The following is a 6,424-nucleotide window of genomic DNA, read 5'->3' as shown; positions in this document are numbered from 1 at the left end:
ATCCCATTACTGGGCATCTACCCAGAAGGAAAGAAATCCTTTTATCATAAGGACACTTGTACTAGACTGTTTATTGCAGCTCAATTTACAATTGCCAAAATGTGGAAACAGCCTAAATGCCCACCAACCCAGGAATGGATTAACAAGCTGTGGTATATGCGTACCATGGAATACTATTCAGCCATTAAAAAAAATGGAGACTTTACATCCTTCGTATTAACCTCGATGGACGTGGAAGACATTATTCTTAGTAAAGCATCACAAGAATGGAGAAGCATGAATCCTATGTACTCAATTTTGATATGAGGACAATTAATGACAATTATGGTTATGGGGGGGGAACAGAAAGAGGGAAGGAGGGAGGTGGGTGGGGCCTTGGTGTGTGTCACACTTTATGGGGGCAAGACATGATTGCAAGAGGGACTTTACCTAACAATTGCAATCAGTGTAACCTGGCTTATTGTACCCTCAATGAATCCCCAACAATAAAAAAAAAAAAAAATTTTTTTTCTTCAATGCATGCAGTATCCCATAAAGAAAATTCTATCCATTTCCTGCTTTACAAACAGAATTTTTTTTAAAGGGATGTTAATTTTTTTCAATTTTCAACTTGCTCCCAGCTATTGAAGTAGGCACAGGGCTTTCCTCCCTTACTTTCAAAAATGATGAATGATGTCAATTGATCTTTTTCTCACAACTTTTTTGAGTTATAATTCACATGCCATACAATCATACATTTAAAACGTAGAATTTAATGGCTATTAGTGTATTCACAAAAATGCGCAGTCACCGACACATTGGTATCTTAGAAAATGTTCATCACCCCTGAAAGAATCTTTGCACCCCGCAGCCATCACCTTCCAATACCCCGCTGTCCTTCAGTTGTAGGAAGACACTAACTGATTTCTGTCTGTGGGAGTTTGCCTCTTCTGGACATTTCATGTCAATCAACCCATAGAATATGTCTTCCTTTGTAGCAACACAATCGAACAGAGACATTTCATCTCCAATGCTTCAGGAACTGTTTTCCCTATAGGTTAGTTTTAGCTGTTCTGTAATTTCATATAAATACAGACAAACATTATGTACTCCCTTTTTAAGACTTCTTTCACTGGCGTAATATTTTTGTGATTCACCCAAAATCGCCTGTTATCAGAAATTCATTGTTTGGTTGTCTGAATGTGAATGCATGCACCACAGTTCGTTTCTGTGTTCTGTATGGATGAACAGCTGAGATATTTCCAGGGTTTACCTATTCTGAATAAGGATGCTGTTAACTTTCTGGTGTGAGTCATTTTTGTGTACGTGTGTTTTAAATTTTTATTTATTTATGCATTTATTTTAGAGACAGGGTCATACTCTGTCACCTGGGCTGAAGTATAGTGGTACAACCACAACTTCCTATAACCTCAAACATCTGAGCTCCGGTGATCCTCCTGCCTCTGTCTCCTGAGTAGCCGGGACCATGGGTTTGCACTACCACATCCCAGCTAATTTTGTTTGTTTGTTTGTTTTTAGAGATGGGGGTCTGGCTATGTTGCTTGGGCTGGTCTTGAACTCCTGTCCTCAGCCTTCCAATGTGCTGGGATTATAGGTATGAGCCACTGTGCCCAACTAAAGTGTTTTTATTTCTCTTGGGTAAATAGTTAGAAATGAAATTACTGGGTCATAATAGACATATGTATAATTTTGTGAGAAACTGTATGATCTTTTCCCAAGTGCTTTCTAGAAGTAAAGACTAGTTCCAGGGGCTCTGTATACCTTCCAATATTTGGAGCTGAGAGATGTTTTAAACTTTATATGTTTTGGTGGGTGTGCAGTGGTAATACCACTGTGTTTTTAATTTTCTACCACAACGCCTGGTTAGTTTTTCTATTTTTAATAGAGACAGGATCTCACTCTTGCTCAGGCTGGTCTCAAACTCCTGAGCTCAAGCAATTCACCTGCCTCAGAGTGTTAGGATTATAGGTGTGAGCCACCATGCCCAACCTACATTGTAAATTCTTATAGGTCAATAAATGTCTTTCAACTCAATCTAACTAGTGACTAGCAGTCTCTAGCATAGATTCATCAGTAAAATGTTAATAACATAATGTATAAGAAGCTGAGGGAAATTCTTGGGTATTTCTCTTTCTTACATCTTCAGATGGTTTTCCTGGGTTACAAAATGCCTTAGAAATTAATGAATTTTCAACAGTTAAGTCTAGTTTAGGCTCCGCATGACTCTATGATCAGCCATGGGTTGGGTGAAATTACAGATTTTGCAATTTGATATTTTAGTGGTGTGGACTAGGGAGGGACCAGATCTTTCCCTACATAAGCCCAATCCAGCCACTTGAAAATAAAATCTTTTAGAATTTGATAAAGAAGCACGGTAACTTTTGAGTCATATATTTGATCTTTGACTTCACACTTTCTGTAAGTACACAGCAGCACAAATTATTTTCTTCTGTTGTTCTTCTCAGCCCAAAAGCTTGGATGCCATATCAGTCCTCATTGGAATGCTGGACCTATGTATAATTTAAAGGCAAAAGACATGAAAGAGATTGTCAAACATTAAAACAAGACTAAAGGTGTAAAGTGTGATTTCCTGTCAACTTTCAGGGAGGTTGGATGGGTGGGAAGTAGCACGGGACAGGGGCAGTGGAGGGAGAGACAAGGATGAGTGACCTGTCTCACCTCTTTCTGGGCCAGTCTCATCTCCTCCTAATAGCCCTCCTTCCAAACAGCCCTACCATATGCCTACTTACCCTATTTTGCTGAGCCACAGGAAGTTTTGAAAAGTCCAGTCACCACTCATGTGAGGTTCCTTCCACAGACTAGTCAAAGAGGAAAGACACAAGACCAGAGGACATATGAATGTGAAGAAAGCTTCAGACATCCAATCCAGAAAAGGAAGTGAAAGGACCACAAAGATGGCTGGGGAAGGAGGAAAGGGGTCTGCTTGTGGGTGATAGCTGGGAGTGGTGCAGGTGCCAAGATGGAGAAAAGTTGTCCCAGAGCCTGGGGCTTCCAGGCCAACAGACAAAACCAGAGTGGGACACCACTAATAACTGCAGCTCTCTCACCTCCCTCTGCAGTGGGACTTCTCAGGACAGCTGACTGACCTCCGATGAGCCGCATCTGAACACACCCCCTGCAGCATATTCAAAAGCACTTTGAGGTGCTCAGCTTCCAACTTGCAGAGGAGGAAAGGAGCCGGCTGACTTCATCTGACTAGAATGGGCTGAGCCTCTTCCCAGTAGAGTAAGGTTCGTTTGTGGCCGACAGTGACTTCTGCAGCTACTTCTAGAATGTTTTGCTTCTTAGCTGCTGAATTGTTGTTTCTTTCACTAGAAGAAAATGAATGGATGGAGGATCCAATACTCCCGTCTTCAGTGAAGACCTGCATCTCTAAGGCAAGCCATGCATGTTGTTAAAATGGGTGCCGGGTGACGAGGTTGCCCCGAAGCCGAGGCTACAACTCATTGTGCCCACTGTGAGACCTACTCATCTCCATAGGGACAAATGTGCCTGAGGCACAGGTATTTTCTCAGTGGTGTTGGCCCCTACAGAGGGGCAGAGACTGTGGCATTCTCAGATGTCCTGACTAAAAATGAGAAGAGAGGTGTCTTCCTCAAAAGGCTGTGATGTTGTCCCCCTCTGGCTGCAGCAGACATGCTCTAGGCCTGAGTGTCCCAGTGCTCTAAATGATGGCGGGGCACAGAATGACACCATCTCCTCCCATTCTGCCAACTATGGCCTGGACTGGAAGGTCCCCGGTGCTCTGATTGGATTCAAGAACAGTGATACCTCAGGCCACAACGGTAGTGACAGTTATTCCAACAGCAGCTGATGTGCTGTCCTGGGAAGTGGGCATAGAAATATCTCAGGGTACATGCTTATTGGCAGCACTTATAGGTCCAGGTGCTCAACTAGAAGCAGGAAGAGGCGACTGGCATCCCAAATTACTGTGCTGCCCCTCCTAGTGCAACATGTGGAACCCCAGTGCTCCCACTACAGATGGGAACGCGAGCCCCTCCAAGCACAGGCGTAGTGTTGGAAACTTCAAGGCTGAAGATGTATTCTGGCCAGGTGTATCCCACGTGGTCTGATGATAGGGGGGAACTGAAGTATCTCCCCTGCAGATCTGTCACCGCCTTCAGATGAGCTCTAACAGGATGGGGCCCAGGTGATCAGACCACAAGGAGAGACAGAGGTGTCTTCTGCTGCAGATGCCCCCACTGGTGCTGTCTCCTTCAGGTGTAATAGGTGTGCTTTGGCTGAGTGGACCTCAGATACTCTGACTGTAGCCAGAAAGGGATGGTCTCCCCAAACAGACTTCTACTCTGCATAGGTGGCCTCTCTCATTGCGACAGGGGTGCCATAGGTGTCAAGACCTGGTGCTCAATACTGAGCCCTCCCCCAACATGAGTTTGCTGTTCTTAGTCCTTCTTCTAAGTTGAATGATCCAAAGGTGGAGCTGGGACTTAGGGCAGAGCCGACTGCACAGTTGCCTCTCCCTAAAGGGGCCTAGGTGTGGACAGCACAAGCCACTGCTATGGTGGCTCTCTCTCTGTTCACCCTCCCTGGATCACTAGTTGGTCATGCTCCCTCTTTGCTATCTTTTTTCTGTAAGCTCCCAGTTCCTTCACCTCAGTCTCTTTTAAGCAAGGATCTAGAGGGTGATTGGATAGCTCAGGTCTCTTGGAAGTGTATGCTGACTCAGGTCGCACAGAGAGGAAAGTTGCTTTGCCCCTGGAGGAAGGATCTTTACTTTGCCTGAGTGACTGTACATCTTTGAGTGCAAGCACACAGAGCTGTCTTTATGAGAGCCCTGCCACGATGTCAAGGGAAGGCCTCCCACCCCTGCCCTGACATGAGCACTGAGGCATCAGGCCTTTCAGGAGACGTGTATCCAGGGGGGTCAATGACCCAGTAGAATCCCCTGGGAAGAGGGTCCAGGAGATGCTCAGGTGTGGTGGGGAGATCCCTGCCAGAGAGGGACAGAGATGGCAGGAGGAGCAAGGAGGACAATGGCACGGGGCCAGGCAGGGGGGGAGCTTACTAAGGAAACTACTCTTTTGTAGTTGTGGAGAGGTCTTCTAGCAACCTGCGTCTCTAAGGCAAGCCATGCACATTGTTAGAACGGGTGCCAGGGAAGGTGTGCTAGAGGAGGGAGGCAAGGAAAGCACTGAAGGTCAAATGTGACCCTGCTGCCAAGCCCCAGCAGAATTTTGTTGTGCTTAGAAATATCTCTCTGCTCTTCGCTGGTGGTTGGCACCAAACATGTCCCATGGTAGGGGGTACTCTTTAGGACTGTGTATTCCAAAAGTCTGCATAAGGCCAGATGAGGTGGTTCACACCTATAATCCTAGCACTTGGGAGGCTGAGGTGGGTGGATTGCCTGAGCTCATGGGTTCGAGACCAGCCTGAACCAGAGCAAGACCTCACCTCAAAAAAATAGCTGGGCATTGTGGTGGACACCTGTAGTCCCAGCTACTCAGGAGGCTGAGGCAAGAGAATCACTTGAGCTCAAGAGTTTGAGGTTGCTGTAAGCTTAGACTCTGTCTCAAAAAAAAAAAAAAGAAAAGAAAAAAATTCTGCATAACTGTCACCCCCAGGTTGCTGGGTCTGCAGACTCCTCAGGACCTAATCCAGAGGCAGCAACTAGTACCTGTGAATCTTCCTGGGGTCACCAGAAACCAGAGTGTCCCTTTTCCCTGGGGTTACCAGAGGCCAGAGTGCCCTAGATCCTGCCAGGGACCTCATGAGAGGTCAGGGTAGCAGTGATGGGAGTTGGGGCAACAGGGATCAACTCGGTCTCATACCAGTATTAGTGGGCTGGTGTGCTGAATCTAATTCAGCATCAGAGCAGGTGCTCCAGTGTGGAAGACAGAGACCAAGAAGTGTGGAGTATGATTTACCCTGGCCTCCTCCTTTTAGACGGCCTCCACAGAGGACACCAGTTTACCCCTTCCCACATCATAGGTCAGGGCTACCAGACACTGCCTCCTCCAGGGACCACTCTAGGGCTCCAGTCCTGGAGCAGGCACACCTTGCATGTGGCTGTCTAGAAAGGCACTAGTCAGCATGTGTCACCAGCTGGGCCTGGAAGGTTTCTGAGGGGGAGACCTGGTACCCAGGTGCTGCCCCACAACATCCCTCCCTGGCAGGCAGTTTCCCTTTTACATTCCATTTCTCCAATTACAGACAGCAGAACCTTTCTCAGGTCAGCCAGGTGACAGTGATGGGGAGTCAGGATTTGAACTCAGGCTGTCCGATTCCAGAGTTATTGACCACCTGGCTGCGGAGGTTCTTGCATTAACGTTTTTTTAATTGTCTGCAGGCTACTTGGTGCCATGGCACACCTTTTATGAGCGTGTGCATTGTCCATGCATCCAAAGACATGGGACAGAGAGAACCAACTGTCAGCGTAAACACT

This window comes from Nycticebus coucang, chromosome 10 (assembly GCF_027406575.1).
Source record: "Nycticebus coucang isolate mNycCou1 chromosome 10, mNycCou1.pri, whole genome shotgun sequence".
Classification (NCBI taxonomy): Eukaryota; Metazoa; Chordata; class Mammalia; order Primates; family Lorisidae; genus Nycticebus; species Nycticebus coucang.
The sequence above is the reverse complement of the archived record's forward strand: the minus strand, read 5'-3'. Positions refer to the sequence as shown.